Genomic DNA, 27,474 nt, shown 5'->3' with positions numbered 1-27,474 from the left:
AACCCGTGAGCCACAACTACTGAGCCTGTGCCACAACTACTGAGCCTGCGTGCCACAACTACTGAGCCTGTGGTCTAGAGCCCATGCTACGCAACAAGAGAAGCCACTGCAATAAGATGCCCACACACTGCAACGAAGAGTAGCCCAGGCTCTCCGCAACTAGAGAAAGCCCACGCACAGCAAGGAAGATCCAATGCAGCCAAAAATAAATAAATTAAATAAACAAATTAAAAATAAATACTCTGGAAGGAATCAACAGCAGAATAACTGGGGCAGAAGAATGGATAAGTGAGCTGGAAGATAAAATGGTGGAAATAACTGCCAGGGAGCAGAATAAAGAAAAAAGAATGAAAAGAATTGAGGACAGTCTCAGAGACCTCTGGGACAACATCAAATGCACCAACATTCAAATTATAGGGGTTCCAGAAGAAGAGAAAAAGAAAGGGTCTGAGAAAATATTTTAAGAGATTATAGTCGAAAACTTTCCTAACAAGGGAAAGGAAATAGTCAATCAAGTCCAGGAAGCACAGAGAGTCCCATACAGGATAAACCCAAAGAGAAACACACCGAGACACATATTAACCAAACTATCAAAAATTAAATACAAAGAAAAAACACTCAAAGCAGCAAGGGAAAAGCAACAAAAAACATACAAGGAAATCTCCAGAAGGTTAACAGCTGATGTTTCAGCAGTAACAAACCCAAAACAATTAAGAAAATGGTAATTAGGAACATATATATCGATAATTACCTTAAATGTAAATGGATTAAATGCTCCAACCAAAAGACGTAGACTGGCTAAACAGATACAAAAACAAGGCCTGTATATATGCTGTCTACAAGAGACCCACTTCAGACCCATGACAGTAACACAATAATAGTAGGGGACTTTAACACCCCATTTTCACCAATGGACAGATCATCCAAAATGAAAATAAATAAGGAAACACAAGCTTTGCATGACACATTAAACAAGATGGACTTAATTGATATTTATAGGACATTCCATCCAAAAACAACAGAATACACTTTCTTCTCAGGTACTCATGGAACATTCTCCAGGATAGACCACATCTTGGGTCACAAACCAAGCCTTCATAAATTTAAGAAAATTGAAATCATATTAAGTATTTATTCTGACCACAACGCTATGAGACTAGTTATCAATTATAGGAAAAAAACTGTAAAAAATACCAACACAAGAGGCTAAACAACATGCTACTAAATAACCAAGAGATCATTAAAGAAATCAAAGAGGAAATCAAATCATACCCAGAAACAAATGGCAATGAAAACATGACAACCCAAAACCTATGGTCAGCTACATGTAAAAGAATGAAATTAGAGCACTCCCTAACACCATACACAAAAATAAACTCAAAATGGATTAAAGACCTAAATGTATGGCCAGACATTATAAAATTCTTAGACCAAAACATAGGAGGAACACTCTATCACATAAATCACCTGATGAACCTATTGGCAGGACAGGAATAAAGACACAGACGTAGAGAATGGACTTGAGGACACGGGGAGGGGGAAGGGTAAGCTGGGACGAAGTGAAAGAGTAACACTGACATATATACATTACTACATGTAAAATAGATAGCTAGTGGGAAACAGCTGCATAGTACAGGGAGATCAGCTCAGTGCTTTGTGACCACCTAGAGGGGCTGGACAAGGAGGGTGGGAGGAAGACTCGAGAGGGAGGGGATATGGGGATATACCTATGCATTTGGCTGATTCACTTTGTTATACAGCAGAAACTAACACAACATTGTAAAGCAATTATACTCCAATAAAGATGTTTAAAAAAAAAGAATAGATGATGGCAGGCCCCATATTTCCTAAATTAACTGATCAGGGGAACAGAAGTGCTTCTGTATTCCTCTTCCACTGTTTGGACTTGAATGAGGTCTGAACTTAATAGGGTTGGCAGGAGGAACCACTGGAAATTCTTAACCAACAGAGTGACAGGACAAGACTTCAAAAAGAGGCATGAGCAGTAAAGAGAAAGACAGAGTAGGAGAGACAGGGAGACTGTTAAGAGGGACTTAGGCCAGAGGAGATGCATGTGCAGACCTAGAAGAACCTGTAGCCATGACCCTCCACTGTCTGATCTCACTAACTCTCCCTCATGCATTTGAACTCTGCTCTTTCTGTTTCCTTAGTGGTTCCACTTACACCCTGCCCCTTCTTCTCTGTGCCCCTGCCTAGAATGTCCTTGTCCATCCCATCTGTCTATCCATATTCTACACATTTTTCAAGACCAGCTCTCATCGCCTTCCCTACAAAGCTTTCTCTGATTGTTTATTCCAATCCACAATAATCTGTCCTCTTTGTGAATTCTCAGTTTTTCGTTAAAGGCAGGTCTACTTTTCTGACACTGATATGTCCTTAAAAATACCTATAGTTTACTTTTCATCTTGATAATCCACTGGTGAGTCCCTTTCCCAGCAGGTCTCAGGAAAATGATCAACTCTAGTATAATTTTCATCGTTTCTAGATTCAAGAGGCCATCTTGTGGCAAAAAGAGTAAATGCATGCTTTGTAAATAGGAAACTCTTGAGGCCATAATAGCACCTGCAGGAGAAGGGAAATCTATCTGACTTTTGTCTTTTTGTTTTTACAGTTCTCCTTTCTGATACAGTTTCTGAAATACAGAATACATTACAATAAAAATCAAGAATTATCTGTGTAAACGACTGAGTCACTTTCTAATTATTCTACCCATCTACCTGCTAGTAAGTTCTTTAATGGCTGTTCAAATAACATTTGCCAAACATCTATTAATACAATGCTCACAAGGTTGGGGTCTTGTAAGGTGAGTTCAGGTTTTAAAAGGGTCAATTAATCTATGAAGGCAGCATTTCTCAGTGTTCCATTGAAAACTAGTCCCTAAAGTTGGCCTGAGGAAAAAAAGGGTTCCTTGGCCAAATTGGTTTGCAAAGCCCTGAATACTGTGACTTTAGCACAGATATTCCCATTGCACATTAATAAGTCAGAGGATCTGAGAAGTCCTGAAATAAGAGAACCTGTTTAACCCGGTTTAACCCAATGTTTGCCAAGCTTACTTGACCATAAAGCTCTTTTAAAGTTACATCAATTGGGCTTCCCTGGTGGTGCAGTGGTTAAGAATCCGCCTGCCAATGCAGGGACACGGGTTTGAGCCCTGGTCCGGGAAGATCCCACATGCCGTGGAGCAACTAAGCCTGTGCACCACAACTACTGAACCTGCGCTCTAGAGCCCGTGAGACACAACTAATGAGCCCATGAGACACAACTACTGAGCCCGTGTGCCACAACTACTGAAGCCCGCGCGCCTAGAGCCCGTGCTCTGCAACAAGAGAAGTCACCGCAATGAGAAGCCCACGTACCGCAACGAAGAGTAGCCTCCACTCACTGCAACCAGAGAAAGTGCGTGCTCAGCAACAAAGACCCAACGCAGCCAAAAATAAATAAAATAAATAAATTTATAAAAAAATAAAGTTACATCAATTAACATTCTGCAGAACGATTGTTTCAGTGTTCCACGCACTTAGAAACCACTGCCTTGAGGTAATTTAGCTCAGGGTTTTTTGAATGGAGCTGAGATTTTATCAAAAGGTAACGTAAAATGTGCCAAACCCACATTCCCACTGCTTCAAGTCCTTTGCTGAACCCAGGTTGGGTATTAAAAGAATAAAATCCAATTCCTACCTCCTCCATAGTAAAAATAGCAAGGACTCATATACGCTTACTTTGTGCCGGGCACTATTCTAAGCATGTCACATATTTAATCCTCATAACATCTGCCTGACACAAATACTATCTTCCATTACTCCATTTTACAAGCAAGGTAACTGAGGAACAAAGAGGATAAGTAACTTGCCCGAGGTCGCTGGTTAGCAAAGAGTAGAGTGGGCATTTGAACCAAGGCAGGTTGGCTCCTGAGTCTGTGTTCTTACCCAGGAAGCCCCCCTACCACGCCAACCCGCCAGCCCTTGTCTTAGAGCAAACACTCAGCTCCACGCTGCCCTTGGAATTGCTTTCCATGGATGGATGGTGAACAGTGAGGAGCAACTTCAGGAACACTCTCATATTCCAGATGGGGAAAAAAAGGCACAGACAGGACCAAAGTCAGCCTTTCTCTACTCGGGCTCTCACTTCCACCCCCTTGCTGTGTGTGGACACAGAGATTTAGCAGTTGAGCATCACCTGATTGGCCTGCCTGCCAACCATGGTGGGTGGAGAGGGGCTCATTTCTCTGGTCTGGGACTGGTGGTGGAAAAGTGTGGAAAGAATGAGCCATTTCCTCAATAAAATTTAAATCCCCAACACCAAAAAGAGAACTGTCTGATAAAACTGTTTCAAAGTAAGTGGACTGAAAAACGTTTTTGTGTTAAAGATGATACAATTCATCATATTTACCCTGAGAAAAGGGCCATTTCCAAAATTGTGATGTTAAGGAATTATGAAAAAGGCCACATTTTGAAATTGAAGATCTTACGTGGTCAGTCCAGGGGAGAAAATAAATCAGATTACTCAATAACAAAGTTTGTTCAGAAGTGCAGTGTTAAAATTGGTCACCAAAATGCAGTGCCTCTGAAATATCGGCAAAAAAATTCAAATCCTTCAATGACTTAGATAATAAAAGAATGCTTAAGTACAGTTGCAGTGATTTCATTTTCTGACTTTAAAAAGCCATCACTTTTTTAAAAACTCATAAAATATGCCCCACATACATTCTGATTTTCCTGAGGTGACCCTCAAACAAAACTAAATCTTCCACACTGGAGCAGAGGAATTGGACCCTGAAGACTCTTGGGGTGAGACGAGCCTCAAAAGTGCCCCCACCTAGCGCCAGGAGACTTCTGGTAAGTTCCTAGACTCCTCTGAGCCTCGATTTCTTCAAATGGGGACCCTAATACTACTTCCCTTACAATTTAACAGAAAAATTACCTCAAGGTCCCCAGAACGGTCATTCCCCTCAAGAAGGCACTAGATTCATTTAAAACAGCTGTTGCTGGCACAGCTCAAGAAACAAGGATCAACTCCTCACTCTCGTCCCAGCTGCCTCCTACCCTCCCGCCCTCATCAGCTTTCCTTCCTACCTCAGCACTAGGGTTGCTAGATTCTCAAATGTGGCTTTTAGTTACGGTAGCTCTTCTAGTGCACTGATAGCTACTATGTTTATCAGAGGAAAAGATGCTCTTTCAACCTTTTGGGAAAATACAGCAGCTGGTTGGTTCCTCCTGCTCTAAGGCAGGGTTTCTCCATCCTGGCGTGATTGACATTTGGGGCTGTCCTGCGCATATGAAGGATGTTTAGCAGCATCCTGGTCTCCTCCCACTAGATGCCAGTGTGCTGCCCGAGAGGTCTCCAGACATTGCCACATGTCCTTTGAGGGGTTCTCCAGGTTGAGAACCACTGCTCTGACTTTAAAGTTTTGAGCCCGAACCCTGAAACCTGAATATTTTCTTTCTGGCTGAAAACTGAAACGAAAGGAAACTCTAAAGAGTAGCCTTCGGATACTTGGTGGTCTCTCTCCCTCTCGCAACTCCCAGCATATCAGCAGCCTTCATGTAACTGCTCGCACATGAGGTAGGTGGCCAAACTCAAATGATTCCAAATTTCCTCCCCCTGCCAGCTATAGAATGGGCATCGCACAGGAAAGAGATCTGAGCACAGGTCATCCAGGGAAATGCAATACTTTTATTCCGAGAGAAGGAAAACTGGGGAGAAAGAATGTTATCTTTATGTACATTAGCCAGCAAGCAGTGGGACCCCGGAAACCTTCTTTGAATGGCCTACACTATCTTCAAACCTGAATGGGAAAGGGAAAGTATCCCATGAACTGGGTAGCTTTCTTAATGAAGTTTTCAAATGCATAATGTGAAAAATATCTAGGTAAATGAGACAATAAAAGTATGTGTCTTGGGGCTTCCTTGGTGGTGCAGTGGTTGAGTCCGCCTGCCGATGCAGGGTTTGTGCCCCGGTCTGGGAAGATCCCACATGCCACGGAGCGGCTGGGCCCGTGAGCCATGGCCGCTGAGCCTGCGCGTCGGGAGCCTGTGCTCCGCAACGGGAGAGGCCACAACAGTGAGAGGCCCGCGTACAGCAAAAAAAAAGTATGTGTCTAGGTTGCTGTGGGTGGGCAGGGATAGGTAGCACACAAGAGATTTTAGGGCAGGGAAGCTATTCTGTATGATACTACAATGGTGGATATGTGACTTTATGCCTTTGTCAAAACTCGTAGAACTGTACAACACAAGAGCGAACCCTGATGTAAACTATGGACTTTAGCTAATAATAATATATCGATATTGACTCATCAATTACAACAAATGTACCACACCAGTGTAAGATGTTAGTAACAGGGGAGACGGGGCAGGGCAGGGTATTGCTGGTGTATGGGAGCTATCTGCACTTTCTGTTTTATTTTTCTGGAAATAGAAAACTGCTCTAAAAAATAAAGTTATTAACTGTTTTTAAAAGTGAGTATTTGGAAAAGCAGAGGTCAGAGAAAGAAAGGAATCATCTCTGTAAATATTTGTAATGTAACATACCCTTCTTGTGTTAGATAATGCAAAATCAAAATCAGCAGATTTTTTCGTCGTGCTTCTGTCCTCATCTCGCACTGTGAACAAAAAAGAAAATGTAGGTGAGACGACAATGAAATATAACACTCCTTTTATAGCAATAAACCCTTGATGGTAAATGTAACCTGTCAAAAGCAAGAAGCATAACTTAAAGGCTGGAAGGCAGTTTGACGTCTCTAAGGATATATAAAGTTGTTTTCCATCGTTATTTTCTTCTCAGAGCTGCCTTCTCAATTGTAAAGTGAAGGTACAGTGATTTCGATTGGGATTGCACTTGACTAGTTAACTTCTTACTGCCAAGCTAATTGGCATTTTGTTGCTTATCACCGCAAAGAAACAAATATATGCACGTTTATTTGGACCAGGTGAAGGAAAGTGATGATAAACTCATGAGCCAGAAATCAAGATGTACCATCACAGGTACTGACCTGCTACTGCACCTTAAATTCACTCGGAGTCCCACCCAGACCCTGCACAAACGTGGAGATGAATTCCAATAATCCATTCAGGGGGACCCGGCAGCTGAGCACTTAGAATGTCCACTGAGGAGCAGAGGCCATAAAGGGGACATTCCTGCATAACAATGTGCCTATTCAAGCTGGATGAATTTGCACTTTTATTCACAGTATTAATGTGCTACATTACGTTACCTGGTATCTCAAATTCCCCTGAAATGTATTCAGAAAATATTTACTTTCACTAATACTTCCCTTACTTGAAAATAACTTACATTTATCTAAGGAGAACACAGGCAAGAACTGGATGAAAGCAAAAAAGGCCCCTGAGTGGCCCAAATTATGTCATAAAATCTAGGCACAAACACATTGATGACATAAAAATTTTTCAGGCATTCATCTAAACTTTCTAAAAATTAATGTAATAAAATTAAAAGTGCATGGGCTTCCCTGGTGGCGCAGTGGTTGAGAGTCTGCCTGCCAGTGCAGGGGACACGGGTTCGAACCCTGGTCTGGGAGGATCCCACATGCCGCGGAGCGACTGGGCCCGTGAGCCACAACTACCGAGCCTGCGTGTCTGGAGCCTGTGCCCCGCAACAAGAGAAACGGTGACGGTGGAAGGCCCGCGCACGGCGATGAGGAGTGGCCCCCGCTTGCTGCAGCTGGGGAGGGCCCTCGCACAGAGACGAAGACCCAACACAGCCAAAAAAAAAAATAAAAAAAAAAATAAAAAAATTTTAAAATTAAAAGTGCATAGTTACTTAAAAATCAAATAGTACTATATTTTCTTTCATTTTAAGTTGCTTTTTCATTGTGATAAAATATACATAACATAAAATTTACCATTTTAACCATTTTTAAGTGTACGGTTTTGTGGCGTTAAGTATATTCAAATTGCACAACTATCACTACCGTCCATCTTCAGGACTTTTTATCTTCCCCAACTAAAACTCTATATTCTTTAGACAATAACTCCATCCCCCTAACCCCTGCCATCACCATTCTACTTCCTGTCTCAGTGAATTTGCCTATTCCAGGTTCCTCGTATAGGGGGAACTCATTTGTCCTTTTGTGACTGGCTTATTTCACTTACAATAATGTCATCAAGGTTCATCCATGCTGTAGCATGTGTGTGGCTCAGTGATATAGTACTATACATTTGTAAGGAAAAACACTAATCTTTGTCCCACTCCACTACCCCCTCCCCCCACTCCTGAGAGGCAACAACCTTAATTACTTTAGCTGTTTCTTCTGATATTTGCCTCCATGTTTTTAAACATATCACTGTTTTATAATATATGAATATTAGACATTAAACTATTCACTTCTTGTTAAGGTAGATGAGCAGTAAGCTGCCTTACAGACTTCTCACCCTCTCCTCCCCTTACAGTTATAGCAGTATGCAGTGATTACATTATTATGACTGTGTAAATAATGTTGCTGAGTCAAAAAGTACTGCGGTTACTTTACCACTTCTGGACAACATTATTTTCCTTGGAATGAAGAATTGCTTCATGTTAAAAATTTGGTTACTTTTCTATATACCTATTGCTAATTTTCAAATCCCAACATACCTCTAAAGGCCCCTCACATCACTTTCCACACATCAAATACATCAGACAATGTGTCAGTTACACTCCCCCCAGCCATGGCTTCCCTGAAGCTTCCACCCTCCCTCTCCAATCTAGGCTGCTGACTGTTAGGCCTGCTATGGGTGCTCATCCAGGGATTTCCCTTTGACACTTTTCCTGCATTGGATCCCCTAGAAATGGAGTCTTCTCCTTTACTGGTCACTGGTTTGGTTTAGTAAAGCACACATCCGCTAAAGTAAAGGTACACGGAGATAAATGTGGTTGAGAATTTGCATGCCTGAAAGTGTTTTTATTCTATTTAAAAATTTCATAGTTTGAAAGGGCATAACATTCTTATTCCTTTGCAGGTAAAGGATCTTTTATTCCCAGGAAGCTTTTAGAATCTCATTTTTGACTCTGGTGTTCTGAAATTATACAACTTCACTGGTGCCAGCCTTTTTCCATTCACTGTGTCAGCTGTTGTCAAGCTGGACATTCTCATGCTTCCAATCTAAAAGAAAATGTCTTTTATTATTTCTGTGATAAATTACTCCTCTATGTTTTCTCCAGTTTATTTTTAAGAACCTCTATTAATTGAACGGGATATAACCTGGATTGATCTTTTAAGATTTTTTCTCCTATAGTGTCCTTTTTCTTTGTCTCTTTTTTCTATTTTCTGGGCAACCTCCTTGGCCTTGTCTTTGAACCACTCTACAGAATTTATTTAGACAATTATATTTTTAACTTCCAAGAGCTTGTTCTTATTCTCTGATTCCTTTTTCACAACATCTTCTTTTTTTTTTTAAGACATATACCAGTTTCCCCATATTTATTTATTTGTTTGTTTGTTTTTGCCACACATGCATCACGTGGGATCTTGATTCCCCGACCAGGGATAGAACCTGCGCCCCCTGAATTGGAAGTGCAGAGTCTTAACCACTGGACCGCCAAGGAACTTCCTTGTTCTTGTTTTTTGAATGCACTATTCTCCTATGATTCAATGTCAGTTATGTTCAATATTTGCTGTTTATGTAGGCAGGTAAAACACTATTTTATAAAGATATCCATCCAAAATGATTCAAATAAAGTTTTGTGGCTTACAGTAATAAGTTTTTATTCACACTGCCAGAAAATAAAGAAAATGAAGCAACCTGTGTTTCAAAGAGCTTGTGAAGGAAGTATAGTGAGTACCACTTTTTCAACGAAAAGGTATTCTGGTTTCTGCCACTCAAAAGGTAGTTATTGCTTTTTTAAAAAATTAATTTGCATTTTAGTTATCACAGTTTTATACACATTTTGTTGTTGTTTTTGTTAGTTTAATGTTTTGCTTTGAATTCAGGCTAAAATAAATGAAATCAAGTTCTCAGAAGTCTAAGAGAAAAGGAGATTAAAGGAAAATTATAATCCTTGAAGTAATAAAATATATAACACAAAAAATAGTGACTTAGACTGGGATAAAATATTTACAGATGACACATCTGATAAAGAACTATTATTAAAATTATACAAAGAGCTCTTAAAACTCCACAATAAGAAAATAAACAACCCAATTAAAAATGGGCAAAAGAGATGAACAGACACCTCACAAAAGGAGATACATGGATGGTAAATAAATATATAAAAAGATGCTCAACATCGTATGTCACCAGGGAATGACAAATTAAAACAACAAGAAGATAGCACTGCACACCTCTTAGAATGGTGAAAATCCAAAACACTAACACCACCACATGCCGGTGAGAATGTAGAGGAATGGGAACTCTCATTTATTGCTGGTGGGAATGCAAAACAGTACAGCCGCTTTGGAAGACAGTTTGGTGGTTTCTTACAAAATTAAGCATACCCTTACCATATGATCCAGCAGTCACGCTCCTTGGTATTTACTCCAGAGTTGAAAACAGGTTTACACACAAACTTGCACACTGAAGCTGCTGATGCAGCTTTATTCATAATTGCCGAACGCAACCAAAATGCCCTTCAGTAGATGAATGGATAAATAAAGTATGGTACATCCACACAATGGAATATTAATCAGTAGTAAAAAAATAATAATAAACTACCAAGCCATGAAAAGACATGTAGGAAACTTAGATGCATATTACTCAGTAAAAAAAGCCAATCTGAAAAGGTTACAATGCAAGAAATTTTCACACATTGAGGTATGGGGAAGTCATTCTGGCATATACGTGATTTGGCTTGAATAGAATAGCCTGTTCTGTAGCCTATCAGACAAATTGTACGTCTGCTTTAACCATTAAGGAAAAGAGGGAGGGAGGGAGAGCACAGAGAATTTCAGGGCAGTGAAATTATTCTATATGATACTATCATGGTGCCTACACGTCATTAAGGATTTGTCAAAATCCATAGAATGTGCACCAGAAGTGAACTCTAATGTAAACTACGGACTTTGAGCGACAATGACGTGTCAAGGTAGGTTCATCTGACACAGGAGGTTGATACTGGGGAAGCCCGTGCATGTGTGGGGCAGGGCGTATATGGGAATTCTTAATACTTTCCACTCAATATTTTTTTTTTTTTTAATGCGGTACGTGGGCCTCTCACTGTTGTGGCCTCTCCCATTGCGGAGCACAGGCTCCAGACGCGCAGGCTCAGAGGCCATGGCTCACGGGCCCAGCCGCTCCGCGGCATGTGGGATCTTCCCGGACCGGGGCACGAACCCGTGTCCCCTGCATTGGCAGGTGGATTCTCAACCACTGTGCCACCAGGGAAGCCCTTTCCACTCAATTTTGCTGTGAAAGCAAAACTGCTCTTAAAAATGTCTATTTTTTAAACTATTAACTGATTTTTAAACAAATATATCAGACTTAATATATTTAAATGGAGTCACCCTTCAACGTAGTTACCTCAGCAGGTCATGCTTTTATTCCATTGCTCAAAATATTTCCGAAACTCCTCTTTTAAAATTGTCTTCAATGTAGATTAATGACCACAGTCTTCCCCAGCCCACATTTACAAAAATAATATGTGGCCCTGTAGAAAACTGGGACAATGCATAAAGGCGCAAGAAAAAAATTAGATGTTTTGGTCACATTGTTTCCATCTTCTTACAAAATAGGCTTCTCATGTGTTTTGATAACCTGTGCTTTTTCTTCTTAAAAATATCAATACTTTGTAAATATTTTTCCCAGATATTAGAAGTTTTTCTAAGACATGACTTTTAATGACTATAGAGAATGCACCATAACTTAATCACCCCTAGGCTGTTGGAGAGTCCTCTTATTTGAAGTAGTGCCTCACTAAATTTAAGAACGCACTTTATTAGCAGTTTTCACTCTTTCTAAAATCCAAATTTGCCCTCAAGGACAGATCTGATAACATTTGGAGAGCTTTAAAACTGTATGACAGGTCATTCTTAAAAACTGACCTTTGGTACATTTCTACCTCTGTCCTTGAAGAAACCCCTTTTGTCCGAGTGAGTTAAAAAAACCGGAAAGCAACTTACCAGGATGAGTTAAAGACTCAAGAAGGCAATTACAGTAATCTTCTTTGCTATGTTTTTATTATTATGAAATATATAATTCATATAGAAGAATGTATAAAACATCCATTCATTTTTAATAATAATAATAATAACAAGCATCACCCTGGTTAAGCTCCAGAGCACCTTCAGTGTCTTACAAACTCCCTCGTGCTGTTCCTTTCGGACGTTTCCCCTCCTCCCACCAGAGGTAACTTCCATCCTGACTTTTATGCTCATCACTCCCTTTTTCTTTATAGTTTTTACCAACTATACATCCATTAAAAAAAACAGTGTTTAGTTTTTACATTTTTGAATGTTATATGAATGGAATACACATGTATTTCTTGTGACTATTTTTGTTTCACAGTATGTAATTTCCCCAAAAAAAATTCATATCAGGGCTTCCCTGGTGGTGCAGTGGTTGAGAGTCCGCCTGCCGATGCAGGGGACATGGGTTCGTGCCCCAGTCCGGGAAGATCCCACATGCCACGGAGCGGCTGGGCCCGTGAGCCATGGCCGCTGAGCCTGCGCGTCCGGAGCCTGTGCTCTGCAACGGGAGAGGCCACAACAGTGAGAGGCCCGCGTACCGCAAAAAAAAAAAAAAAAAAAAAAAATTCATATCAGAGTAAAAGCTTAGGCATGATCCAGCTATTCCATAATATCTTCACTTCAATTATCTGCTTCCACAGTTTTTTTAGTCTGGGGGCATAATTTTACAGTGTCTTACAGGGTTGCTCTCTAAGGCTTCTCAAGTTAACTCTTCTCTTTCCGAGAAAACAGAAGTATAGTTAAGTATTTCTTCATGGCGCCCCAAGTACCTGGCATGGTGCCAAGTGCTAAGCAGAGACTGATATTTCTTGATAGGTCCACTAGAAAACTGTTTTTGTCAAACTACAGGTCATGAAATCAGTGGGCTACAAGCAGCATAGTTCAACACAACAGAATTATCACAGAATGCATAACAGGTAAGAAGGCTTAGTATTGCTTCGTGAAACTTTTGTTGCGTTTGCATGTGTGTGTCCACTGGATCCCAGTCTAAGACGTCTCACAGTTGGTCACAGTAAAAAAAAAACTTGAAAGCCACTATACAAAACGACATCCTATTAAGATGTCCAACACTGGCAGTTTTCCCTCATCTTTCTGAAGATGCTGACACAACAACTCTTGGTGAAGACTGAAGCCTTTCTAATTTACCAAAACTAGCCTTGGTAGTCAGTCTCTATTTTTCTAAGTTGATTTGCCTCGCCTGTAGTGCCATCTAGTGTATGAGGAAGGGAAGTACTTCATGAAATTTAGGTAGTTCCAAATTACTACTTACATAATAAAAAAGGTGACAATCATCACAAAATTTAGTCCAAATCAAGTTTTCAAAATAAAACTGCATATTAAACAAGCAGTAATACGATTGATGGGATATGTTTCTAAATGTCCACATTCTCAAACTCATGCTTGGGGGTTAGACTCAGAACCGAGGTCTCTGGTTCCGGCCTGTGCCCTTCCCTGCATCAACTCCTCCCCTGCATTAACCCCTCCCATCAGTGTCCACTCCTGCCCCTGCACATTCACATCTGACCAGAGAGAAGCTGCTGTTCTAACCTGCCGAAAATTGTGCCAAATTTGCCCAAATTAAACAACCGTGGTTGCCAGTCTTAGCGGAGCTCACATAGCAACAAATGGTGTCTCTTACAATTCCTCAAACATAATCTCACAATTTTAGTGACCATTTCAAAGCAACTACTGGCTAGACCTCAGTTAGTTAGTCACCCTGCGGCACCAGGAGGAGTGCGTCTTGTAGGAGATTATGCCTTTAATTCCTGAAAAACACAGTCTTGCTGTACGTGAAGCCCATCCATCTCATCTGTACGCAAAGGTCTTTGAGAACAAAAGGATTTGAATTAAAGAGCCATGAAAGCCATGAATATCCCCAGAGGGACTGCACTCGACACTGACCAGGTCCATTTCCACCTGGTGTTTTGCAAACTGTGGGGTGCTCTGCCAGCCTCAGGTCAGTGTTTGGTGGGTACTTAACAGCTGTTAGTTGCTTTGTTCATATAGTTCAGAGACCCTCCATCCTTCACTCCGAAAGCACATGCCTCTTCCTAATCTAAACACGCACTAATGCAAATGGTCCCTTATGACTAAGATGCTGAGAAAAAACAGCCGGGAGTGTTTTGCTTGTGCTCCTCAGTACGACACACACTGCACTGGCTTTGGCTGACAGCCCTGAATTTCCTGAAGGTGGTCACCTGGGTAAAGCCCAGATCAGATTTATACAACTATCACCATGATAATTTAAAAACATATTCATTACCCCAAAAAGAAACTCTGCACCCCTTAACCGTCACCCCCTGTCCTTAAAAGCCATAGAATTGCACACTTTAAATGGGTGAGTTAGACTTCCCTGGAGATCCAGTGGTTAAGAAGCCGCCTTCCAATTCAGGGGACACGGGTTCCATCCGTGGTCAGGGAAATAAGATCCCACATGCCGCAGGGCAACTGAGCCCCTAGTGTGCCTCAGCTAGAGAGCCCGCACACCACAACTACAGAGAAGCCCGCACGCCACAACGAAGATCCTGCATGCCACAACGAAGATCCTGCATGCCACAATGAAGATCCAGCACAGCCAAGAAAAAAAATCTAAAAAAAGAATCATCTTAGAAAAATAAAAAATAAAAAAATAAATGGGTGAGTTGCATGGTATATGAATTATATCTCAATAAAACTGTTTTAAAATGCATAAAACAGGGAGAGTTAGGGAGAAAAAGGCTAAAACGAATGTAAATAATTTGAGCAATGTTTTGAGTAATATAAAATAAATGATATGACTGGAAATAAAAATGATTTCATGCAATATTTTGAAGTTATTCAAAATGGAAATGGGGGGGCTGCTTATCACCCACACTGCTGTGAGGGCCTCCTCACCACCCTGATGGCAGAGCCTGGTCATGTCTTGGGATGCGGCAATGATGCTTCTTTACTTGCTCTGATGACTTGGCTGTAACAAGCTTGCTGAGTCAATGTGGCTACAGGGTAGACGCCCCAGACAGAAAAGAAAACACAAAATCATCTAGGCAGATATTTCCTTTATGTTTTCTTTCTGGTTTTATCACAACTTGCAGTACACAGAAAAGTTGAAGAAACCATCTTAAGTAGTGTTAATATTTCCTCAGTTCATTTGGAAAAAAATAAACTTCTTTCAAAAAGGATCTCAAAATTTTTTAATGCAGAAATTTAAACATTTTTATCCAGATAATATTCATAGTTGGCAAGGTGTGAAAGAATATGTACTCAGATACAGTTGGTGGAAATGTAAACTAGTACAACACTTTTATACAGCAAAAGGAAACATGCACATGCCCACTGACCCCGCAATTCCATACCTCACCATTTATGCTAGATCAATTATACTATATCATAGAAATACTTCACATATGCAAAATAATAAATGTTCAAGGATGTCTAATACAGCATTATGTGTATTCCCCTCCAAAATTAGAAATACTCTAAAATGTCTATTAGTGGTTAACTAAATCATGATACAGGCTTACTATGTATCACTTTGCCCCAATAAAAAGAACGAAGTAGATCTGTATACACCGACGAGGAAAGATTTTGAAGACATTGTATTTTCTCTCTACCCACTTACTGTCCACTCCCAAATAGAAAGAAAGTGTGAATCAAAGGTAATGTTTAACTCTTTGACATAAATCACAGCAGGATCCTTTTTGACCCACCTCCTAGAGAAATGGAAATAAAATAAAAAATAAACAAATAGGACCTAATGAAACTTAAAAGCTTTTGCACAGCAAAGGAAACCATAAACAAGATGAAAAGACAACCCTCAGAATGGGAGATAATATTTGCAAATGAAGCAACTGACAAAGGATTAATCTCCAAAATATACAAGCAGCTCATGCAGCTCAATATCAGAAAAACAAACAACCCAATCCAAAAATGGGCGGAAGACCTAAATAGACATTTCTCCAAAGAAGACATACAGATTGGCAACAAACACATGAAAAGATTCTCAACATCACTAATCATTAGAGAAATGCAAATCAAAACCACAATAATGTATCACCTCACATGAGTCAGAATGGCCATCATCAAAAAATCTAGAAACAATAAATGCTGGAGAGGGTGTGGAGAAAAGGAAACCCTCCTGCTTTGTTGGTGGGAATGTAAATTGATACAGCCACTATGGGGAACAGTATGGAGGTTCCTTAAAAAACTAAAAATATGACCCAGCAATCCCACTACTGAGCATATACCCTGAGAAAACCATAATTCAAAAAGAGTCACGTACCACAATGTTCATTGCAGCACTAGTTACAATTGCCAGGACATGGAAGCAACCTAATGTCCATCGACAGATGAATGGATAAAGAAGATGTGGCACATATATACAATGGAATATTACTCAGTCATAAAAAGGAATGAAATTGAGTTATTTGTAATGAGGTGGATGGACCTAAAATCTGTCATACAGAGTGAAGTCAGAAAGAGAAAAACAAATACTGTATGCTAACGCACATACGTGGAATCTAAAAAAAAGGTACTGATGAACCTATTGGCAGGGCAGGAATAAAGACACAGACGTAGAGAACGGACTTGAGGACACAGGGGTGAAGGGGAAGCTGGGACGAAGTGAGAGAGTAACACTGACATATATACACTACCAAATGTAAAATAGATAGCTAGTGGGAAGCAGCCGCATAGCACAGGGAGATCAGCTCGCTGCTTTGTGACAACCTAGAAGGGTGGGATAGGGAGGGTGGGAGGGAGGTTCAAAAGGAAGGGGATATGGGGATATATGTATACTTATAGCTGATTCACTTTGTTGTACAACAGAAACTAACACAACATTGTAAAGCAATTATACTCCAATAAACCTATAAAAAAAAGGTAATGTTTAAATTTGACAAAGAAAAACTTCGATTAGTACAAAAAGTCTAAAAAGAAACGTCTTTCTCTTCACCCTATCCACCATTGTTAATTTCTCATGTAATCATTCTGAAAGGGGTTTATGAATATATCAACATATATATGCACAAATTCTTTTAAATTTGCAAAAAATTTTGTATATACTGTTGGGCATCTTGCTTTTTCCCCCACTTAATAATATGCCTTGAACATCTTTCTATGTGAGCAGATGCAAATCTACCTAATTCTAAGACATGTGTAAGGTGAAAAATCACAGAAATACATACCCACACTCTTTCACTCATAGAAAAAGAAAGGAATAAAAATCTAGATGTGTAGTTACCTCTGGGTAGAGGAAAGGGATGGGGGCACAGCGGCTCAATTTTTTATCCATAGACTTCTGAATTGTTTAACTTAATACTTTGGCAAGTAAAGAGCAAAGAAACACGTTGGCTTGGGTTCAACTGTTCACAGATCAAAACACTTCCAGGCTAAGGAATTCCATCATCACCTTGGCAGATGAGCCACTCTGACATCTGGGTTCCCTCCCCTCTCCTCCATCAGTAGATATGGAGGTGGGGTGAGAAATGTCCTGACACTGATGCTGGCCTTGGGTGTTCCACTCACTAGGAGGGAAAGATCCAGACAAAGTCACCCAAAGGCAGCTCCTCCTCCACACTACACTTCCTACTCCCATGTCCCCCTGAATTTACCTCCCTCCCTCCATGTGCATATACACTGAGGGAGAGAAACACAGGAGTCTTATTGTCCACTATCCATAGGGAGAGCTTTGGCTTTCACAGCTGCCCTCACCAAACTTGAGCTGGAGGATTTGTCAGAATAATCTCCCTCAAATTCCTTTTAGAATCCCTGGAGAGTCACTTAAACAGTGAACACCACTGACCTAGTGAACTCATGGTACATCAGGATGAATAGGAAGGCAAAGCTCTAATTCTTGGGATGGACTTCCGGATCCTGAGTTGATCTGAGCAATGTTGATCATATTCTTGAAAGGCTATAAACAATCTATCAGAGGGACTTACGCAAAGTTTTTATTATATTCCTGGAAAACGATAGCTGTCCCAACTCCAATCAAGAGTATTTCTACGGCTTTACGGCTGGAATAACAAAGTTTGGCAAACAGTCCTGATCTCTACAGCAGATGATGGGGACTGAAGGATACTCTGGTTCAGTGACTTAGAATTGTTTGATAATGAGGTTGCTTCAAAAATGGCTTTTTACCATGCAGACTGTGAAACAGCTTATAGTTGGGGTGCCCAGGCCTTAAAATAATAATGCTACTTCTTTAAGTTTGATGGAAATTCAGAATTTAAGGAGAGATAAGAAAACTCTATTCAAATACCTAGTGTTAAATATTTAAGGCGTGAGGTTACTTGAAACACAGAATACGGTCTTATAAATTTGTTAATTAAAAGTATAAAGTTTGCCAGATCTATAACACCTTTCTACTCATGCCATTCAAGTTATCATAGAAAATTGTCTTCTGAATTAAAAGACTAAGAATAGGCCACCACCAATGGTCAATTTAAACTGTAAAAGATGGTGTGCCCCTGAAATGGACACAATTAGATGCTCCATTAGTTTCTGTCTACCAAAGAAAGGAGGCCCAGAAGTGAGCATCTAACTGGGGTTAGATCTGTCTCTGCTTCAATAATCTGGCTGTTTTCTACTTCCTTCATTTCCTTTGTGGGCTACTGTGCAACAAAAGTGCCTACATTATCAGATTCAAAATTGAATCCTACGATACTGTAGCCTGAGGAAAAGAAACATTGAATATCATTCCTAGCTTTGGACCCGGAAGATATTTAGGAAATGTTACTGTATATACATCACAAACAGCATTAGTGCTTTTAATTTCTTTTTTATGGGTGCAGTGGAGATTAATTTGCATGAGCTCGTTTCAATTTCTGTAATAAGATCTAAATTTTGCATTAAGCTTTCCATCTCAAAAACAAACAGTTAAAAAGGACACGTTTCTTCTTTCAAATGTTTTCATTATAGTTCTATTTTACAGTCCTTGCATCTAATATTCACTTAAAAGCTTGAATATATATACCCATAGGTTCTAATTTGTTTCCTGATTATCTCCTGTTTCTACCAAGAAACTTGCCAAGTTCCAAATGCTGCACAACTTGACAAAGCACTAGAACTACCAGAAGGGGCATCTACAGATCCAGGGAAGGTATTTATTGTACTTAATACAAAATCAGAACAGGTCAGCTACGCTCAGGAACAGTGTTCCATGAAGGGAGGCATTTGTTGTAAATCCTGAGATTGAACTGGTTATAGAATTGGGGATTTCAGGGAAGTATAAAGCCTACTGAAACACAGGGGACTTGCTGTGCCATGCCATTGTTATTAAACATGGAACTAGATTATGGACAGGCTACTTTCTAGTTGCATGATGGAGAGATCAGACTGCAATCACAGTAAGGTGACACCACAGTCTCACCAGGGATAGAACAGCAGGTGAAACCTTGAGGAAACAATCAGACAACTGTAGAAAGGGAGATGTTCTCCAAAACAATTGGCATGGTTTCTTGAACAGGTTAGTGTCATTAAAAATAAAATAGGAGGGCTTCCCTGGTGGCGCAGTGGTTGGGAGTCCGCCTGCCGATGCAGGAGACACGGGTTCGTGCCCCGGTCCGGGAAGATCCCACATGCCGCGGAGCGGCTAGGCCGTGAGCCATGGCCACTGAGCCTGCGCGTCCGGAGCCTGCACGTCCAGAGCCTGTGCTCCGCAATGGGAGAGGCCACAACAGTGAGAGGCCCGCGTACAGCAAAAAATAAATAAATAATAAAATAAAATAGGAGAGAACGGCCAAGATGGTGGAGTAGGAAGACCCTGAGCTCACCTCCTCCCATGGGCACACCAAAATTACAACTATTTACAGAGCAACTAGTGATGAGAAAGACCAGAAGACTAGTAGGAAAGTTCTCCTACAACTAAAGACATAAAGAAGGAACCACAGGGCTTCCCTGGTGGCACAGTGGCTGAGAGTCCGCCTGCCAATGCAGGGGACACGGGTTCGTGCCCCGGTCCGGGAAGATCCCACATGCCGCGGAGCGACTGGGCCCGTGAGCCATGGCCGCTGAGCCTGCGCGTCTGGACCCTGTGCTCCGCAAAGGGAGAGGCCACAACAGTGAGAGGAAGGAACCACAATGAGACAGGTAGGAAGGGCAGAGATGCTGTATAGTCAAGACCCATACCCGTGGGTGGGCAGCCCACAAATGGGAAGATAATTGCAGTTGCAGTGGTTCTCCACAAGGAGTGAGGGGTTCAAGTCCCACATCAGGCTCCTGAGCCTGGGGGTCCTGCACCAGGAAGATAAGCCCCTAGAATGTTTGGCTTTGAAGGCCAGCGGGGCTTACTTTCAGGAGAGCCAGAGGGCTGTGGGAAATAAAGACTTCGTCTGTAAAATGCGCACAAAATCTCACATGTGCTGGGACCTAGGGCTGAAGCAATAATTTGAAAGGAGCCTGAGTCAGATGCACCTGGTGATCTTGGAGAGCCTCCTAGAGAGGCGGGAGGAAACTGGAGCTCACCCTGGGGACACAGACACTGGTGGCAGCCATTTTTGGAAGCTTGTTCTACCACAAGGACACTGTTGCTGGTCAATGCCATTCTGGAATCCTCCCTCTAGCTTATTAGTGCTGGGACTGGCCCCACCTACCAGCCTGGAAGCACCAGTACTGGGACATCTCAGGCCAAGTAGCTAGATGGGTGGGGATAAAACCTCACCCACCAGTAGGCTAGCTGCCTTAATACCCCCGAGCCCACAGCTGCCCCGGGACTCAGTCCTGTTCCCCAGAACCCTCACACCAGTGAACCTGCACTAGCCCCGGGACCTCATGGGCCTCAGCCTCACCCACGGCAGGCTGCCACTAGTCCTGGGAACCCCTTGGCCCTGGGCCCATCCACCAGCAGGCCAACACTAGCCCCAGGATCCCCCCAACCCCAGGATCCAGCCCCACTCACCAGCAGGCCAACACCAGCTTTAGGACACCCCAGACCCCACAGACAGCTGTGTCAGGAACAGGTCCCACACCAGCAGGCCATCTAGTGGATCCGGGACACCTAGCCCCACAACCACCATCCTAGAACCTGGCTCCACCCATCAGCAGACCAGCACTAGCCCCAGAACACACCAGGGCCTTGTACCCAGCTGCCCTGTGACCCCGCCTCACGCACCAGTGACTAGCAGCTTCAGCACAAGACAGGGCCTGACAACAAACCAGTTTTTTTTAATACATATATATATTGCTATATATAAACCAGCCAGGCATACCAGACCACCCACAGTAGTCAGCCTGTCACAACAGAAGGACCCACACAGCCCACATAGGGGGCACCCCTAGAGCATATAGCTCTTGTGACCAGAGGGAAGTGCATTGCTGGGAAACACAGGACATCTACAAAAGTCCACTTCTCCAAGGTCAGGAAACATAATCAACCTACCAAATATATAGAAATAAAAACAGCAAATTAGGTAAAATCAGGTGACAGAAGAATATGTTTCAAATGAAGGAACATGATAAAACCCCAGAAGATGAACTAAGTGAAGTGGAGATAATCAATCGACCCAATAAAGAGTTCAAGGTAGTAACTGTAAAGATGCTCAAAGAACTCAGGAGAAGATTGGGTGAGCAGAGTGAGAAGGTGGAAGTTATTAATAAGGAGTTAGAAAACATAAAGAAGAACCAAAGATAAAGAATACAGTAACTGAAATTTTAAAATACACTAGAAGTAATCAGCAGTAGATTAGATGATACAGCGGAATGGATCAGTGAGCTGGAAAACAGAGTAGTAGAAATCACACAAGCTGCACAGAAAAAAGGAAAAAAATTTTAATGAGGATAGCTTAAGAGACCTCTAGGACAACATCAAGGTACTAACATTCACATTATAGGGTCCCAGAAGGAGAAGAGGAGAGAAAGTGGTAGAAAACTTATCTGAAGAAATAATAGTAGAAAACTTCCCTAACCTGTGAAAAGAAATGGACATCCAGGTCCAAGAATCACAGAGATTCCCAAACAGGATCAACCCAAAGAGAACCACACCAACACATAGTGTAATAAAAATAGCAAAAATTAAAGATAAAGTGAGAGATAAAAATAGCAAGAGAAAAGCAACAAGTTAAGTACAAGGAAACTCCCATAGGCTATCAGCTAACAACAAAAACTCTGCAGGCCAGAAGGGAGTGGTAATGTATTTAAAGAGATGAAATGGAAAAACCTACAACCAAGAATGCTGTATCTGGCAATGCTTTCATTCAGATTTGACAGAGTGATCAAAAGGTTTACAGACAAGCAAAAGCTAAAGGAGTTCAGCACTACCAAACCAGCTTTACAAGAAATGTTAAAAAGACTTCTTTAAGTGAAAAAGAAGAGACCACTACTGGAAATAGGAAAATTATGAAAGGAAAAATCTTATTGGTAAAGGCAAATATACTATAAAGGTAGTAAATCAACCACATGTAAAACTAGTAGGAAGGTTAAAAGACAAGCATACTAGACTCATCTATATCCATGTTAAGTATTTAAGGGATATAAAAAACAAAAAGATGGGAAATATGATGTCAAAAACAATAAACATGGGGGAGTAAAAATGTAGGATTGTTAAAATGTATTTGAACTTAAAAGATCAGCATCTTAAAATATATATTGGTATATATAAACCTCACGATAACCACAATCCAAAAATCCATAATAGATACACACACACAAAAAGAGAAAGGAATCCAACCATAACACTAAAGATAGTCATCAAATCACAAGGGAAGAGAGCAAAAGAAGACAGAAAGAAAAAGAACTACAATAACAACCCCAAAACAATTAATAAAATGGCAATAAGTACATATCTATCAATAGTTACTCTAAATGTAAATGGACTAAATGTTCCAATCAAAAGACATAGAGTGGCTGAATGCACACAATAACAAGACCCGTATATATGCTGCCTACAAGAGACTCACTTTAGATCTAAAGACACACATGGACTGAAAGTGAAAGGATGGAAAAGGGTATTCCATGCAGACTAAAATGAAAAGAAAGCCAGGGTAGCAATACTTATATCAGGTAAAAGACTTTAAAACAAAGACTGTAACAAGAAACAAAGAAGGACATTACATAATGATCAAGGGATCAATCCAAGAAGACAATTGTAAATATATATGCACCCCATATAAGAGCACCTAAATACATAAAGCAAATATTAACAGACAGAAAGGGGAAAACAGTATTACAGTATGACAGTATTACAATAATAGTAAGGTAATTTAACAACCCCCACTTACATCAATGGATAGATCATCCAGACAGAAAATCAATAAGGAAACACTGGCCTTAAAAGACACATTAGGCCAAATGGATCATATCCATATACATGAAACATTCCATCCAAAAGCAGCAGAATACACATTCTTTTCAAGTGCACATGGAACATTCTACGAGATAGATCACATGCTAGGCCACAAAACAAGTCTCAGTAAATTTAAGAAAACTGAAATCATAACAAGCATCTTTTCCAATAACAACACTATGAGACTAGAAATCAAATACAAGAAAAAAATGCAAAAACACAAACATGTGGAGGCTAAACAATATGCTACTACACAACCAATGGATCATTGAAGAAATCAAAGACAAAATTTTAAAAACCTGGAGAAAATTAAAACAAAAAAACACTATCCAAAATCTATGGGACAAAGCAAAAGCAATCTAACAGGGAAGTTTATAGCAATACAAGTTTACCTCAGGAGACAAGAAAAATCTCAAACAACCTAACCTTACACCTAAAGGAACTAGAGAAAGAAAAAACCCACAAAATTAATAAAAGGAAAGAAATCATAAAGATCAGAGCAGAAATGAAATAAAGACTAAAAAAAGAAATAGAAAAGATGAATGAAACCAAGAGCTGGTTGTTTGAAAAGATAAACAAACTTGATAAACCTTTAGCCAGACTCATCAAGAAAAAAATAGAGGGCTTCCCTGGTGGCTCAGTGGTTGAGAGTCTGCCTGCCGATGCAGGGGACATGGGTTCGTGCCCCAGTCCGGGAAGGTCCCACATGCCACGGAGCGGCTAGGCCCGTGAGCCATGGCCGCTGGGCCTGAGCGTCCGGAGCCTGTGCTCTGCAATGGGAGAGGCCACAACAGTGAGAGGCCCACGTACCAAAAAAAAAAAAAAAAAAAAGAAAAAAGAAAAAAATAGAGAGGGCCCAAATCAACAGAGTCAGAAATGAAATAGAAGTTGTAACCAACACCACAGAAATACAAAGGATCCTAAGAGGTAACTACAATTATATGCCAATAAAATGAACAACCTAGAAGAAATGGACAAATTCCTAGAAATGTACAATCTCTCAAGACTGAATCAGGAAGAAATAGAAAATATGAACAAACCAATTGCCAGTAATGAAATTGAAACAGTAATAATAATAATAATAAAAAACTCCCGACAAACAAAAGTCCAGGACCAGATGGCCTCACAGGTGATTTCTACCAAGCATTTAGAGAAGAGCTAAAACCTATCCTCCTCAAACTATTCCAAAAAACTGCAGAGGAAGGAACACTTCCAAACACATTCTTCCAAACATGAGGCCAGCATCACCCTGATGCCAAAAGCAGACAAAGACATCACAAAAAACCCAGAAAATTACAGGCCAATATCACTGATGAACACAGATGTAAAAATCCTCAACAAAATATTAGGCAAAACAACTTCAGAAAATAAGAACAAAGCTGGAGGTATCACACTCCCTGATTTCAAACTTTACTACAAAGCTACAGTCATCAAAACAGTATAGTACTGGCACAAAAACAGACACATGGATCAATGGAACAGAATAGACAGCCCAGAAATGAACCAAAACTTATATGGGCAGTTAATCTACAGCAAAGGAGGCTAGAATATACAATGGGGAAAAGACAGCCTCTTTAATAAATGGTGTTGGGAAAATGGACAGTTACACACAAAAGTATCAAACCAGAATACTCTCTCACACTATGCACAAAAATAAACTTGATGCATTAAAGACTTAAATGTAAGACCTGAGACCATAAAACTTCTAGAAGAAAATATAGGCAGTATGCTCTTTGACATTGATCTTTGTAATACTTTTTTGAATATGTCTCCTCAGGCAAGGGAAACAAAAGCAAAAATTAACAAATGGGGCTACATCAAAGTAAAAGGCTTTGCACAGCGAAGGAAACCATCAACAAAATGAAAAGCCACATTCTGAATGGGAGAATATAATTGCAAAAAATATATCCAATACGGGGTTAATATCCAAAGTATACAAAGATCTCATACAACTCAACATCAAAAAACAAACAACCGGATTAAAAAACAGGCAGAGGATCTGAATAGACAGTTTTCCAAAGAAGACATACAGATAGCCAACAGGCAGATGAAAAGATTTTCAACATCACTAATCATCAGGGTAATGCAAATCAAAACCACAATGAGATACCACCTCATACCTGTCACAATGGCTATTATCAAAAAGACAACAAATAACAAGTGTTGGTGAGGATGTGCAGAAAAGGGAATCCTCTTGCACTGTTGATGGGAATGTAAATTGGTGTAGCCACTATGAAAAACAGTATGCAGATTCCTCAAAAAATTAAAAATAGAACTACCATATGATCCAGCAATTCCACTCCTGGGTACTTATCCAAAGAAAGTAAAAACACTAATTAGAAAAGATCTATGTACCCCTATGTTCATTGCAGCATTATTTACAATAGCCAAGATACGGAAGCAACCTAATTGCCCAACAATAGGTGAATGGATAAAGAAGATGTGGCATATATATACAATTAAATATTACTCAGCCATAAAAAAAGAATGAAATATTGCCATTTACAATGACATGGATGGACCTAGAGGGTATTATGCTGAGTGAAATAAATCCAACTGAGAAGGACAAATACTATATGGTTTCACATATATGTGGAATCTAAAAAACAAAACAAATGAACAAACATAACAAAACAGAAAAAGAGTTATAGATACAGAGAACAAACAGGTGATTGCCAGAGGGGAGTGGGAAGGAGGAAAGAAATAAGTGAGGGAGATTAAGAGGAACAAACTTCTGGCTGCAAAATAAATGAGTCACGGGTAGGAAATGCACAGTGTGGGGAATATAGTCAATAATTATATAATATCTTTGTATGATGACAGCTCAAAACTGACTTACTGTGTTGATCATTTTGAAATTATATAAATCGAATATATATCAAGTCATTATGTCATATAACAGAACTAACATAGTATGGTAAGTGAATTAAACTTCAAAACAAACAAACAAACTCATAGAAAAAGAGATCAGATTTGTGGTTACCAGAGGCAGTAGGTGGAGGGAGGAGGAATTGGATGAAGGTGGTCAAAAGGTACAAGCTTCAGTTATAAGATAAATAAGTACTAGGGATATAATGTACAACATGATAAATATAATTAATACTGCTGTATTTATATATGAAAGTAGTTAAGAGAGCAAATCCCAAGAGTTCTTATCACAAGGAAAATTTTTTTTATATTTCCTTAATTTTGTATCTATATGAGATGCTAGATGTTCACTAAACTTGTGATAATCATTTCATGATGTATCAAGTCAAATCATTGTGCTGTATACCTTAAATTTATACAGTGCTGTATGTCAATTATATCTCAATAAAACTAGAAGATAAAATAAATAGAAATAGAGAAGGTAGGGGATGGGAGAAGCTGTGCAAATTCAAAGAGACATAGGGGATACAACCAGATACAATGCATGATCCTGTTTTGCACTCTGGTTAGAGAACTAGTTGGTTAAAGAACAATATTTACAATACAATTTCATTTTGATAAAATATGCGGGTGTGTGCATGTATATGTATATACACACATAGCAAAGGACCTGGAAAGATATATGGATACACACCAAGGTTCACTGTTGGGTAATAATACCTTACTGTATCTGGGTTGTGGGAATGTGGTGGTTTTACTTATTTATTCTGTTTGTTACCTATTATTTCTTTAAGCTTGACTTATTATTACATAAGTAATCATTAGAACTGCCAATTTATACTACTGAGAATATTAAAAACAAAATAAAAATAACTGTCAGGAATTCTTAGATCTAATAAATTCTTTCAGTTTACTCACCCGTACAATGGGGATAATATAACTCTTCTTTGGTTGTGTAGAGGCTGGAATCAGTCGATGGCAAGCACACAGCGCTAGGGTTGTCGTCACTGTTGATTGATTCCTGCTGCTCTCGGGACCCAAGTGGGACGGGGCGGCCCAGGGTCTCCCGACTGGTGGTGATGTAATTTGGGCACAGCTCTCAGCCCCCTCAGGAAGGGGGCGCTGGGGCTTCCTTGCGTCCCGGACGCGCGCTGGTGGCCGTTCCCGTGGGGGCTCCGCGCCCCGAGCGCCAGAGGCGGGGCCGCGCCGTGTG

At 40.3% G+C, this 27,474-nt stretch overlaps 1 pseudogene; it reads left to right on the top strand.

Annotated features, from left to right (window-relative positions):
- Positions 1-11,024: 11,024 nt before the first annotated feature.
- LOC112392843 (elongin-A pseudogene) overlaps positions 11,025-27,474 on the top strand; it is an 18,706-nt pseudogene continuing 2,256 nt past the window's right edge.

Source organism: Neophocaena asiaeorientalis, unplaced genomic scaffold, assembly GCF_003031525.2.
Source record: "Neophocaena asiaeorientalis asiaeorientalis breed wild unplaced genomic scaffold, Neophocaena_asiaeorientalis_V1.1 scaffold322, whole genome shotgun sequence".
NCBI classification, from domain to species: Eukaryota; Metazoa; Chordata; class Mammalia; order Artiodactyla; family Phocoenidae; genus Neophocaena; species Neophocaena asiaeorientalis.
This window is presented reverse-complemented; position numbering and strand designations above follow the sequence as displayed.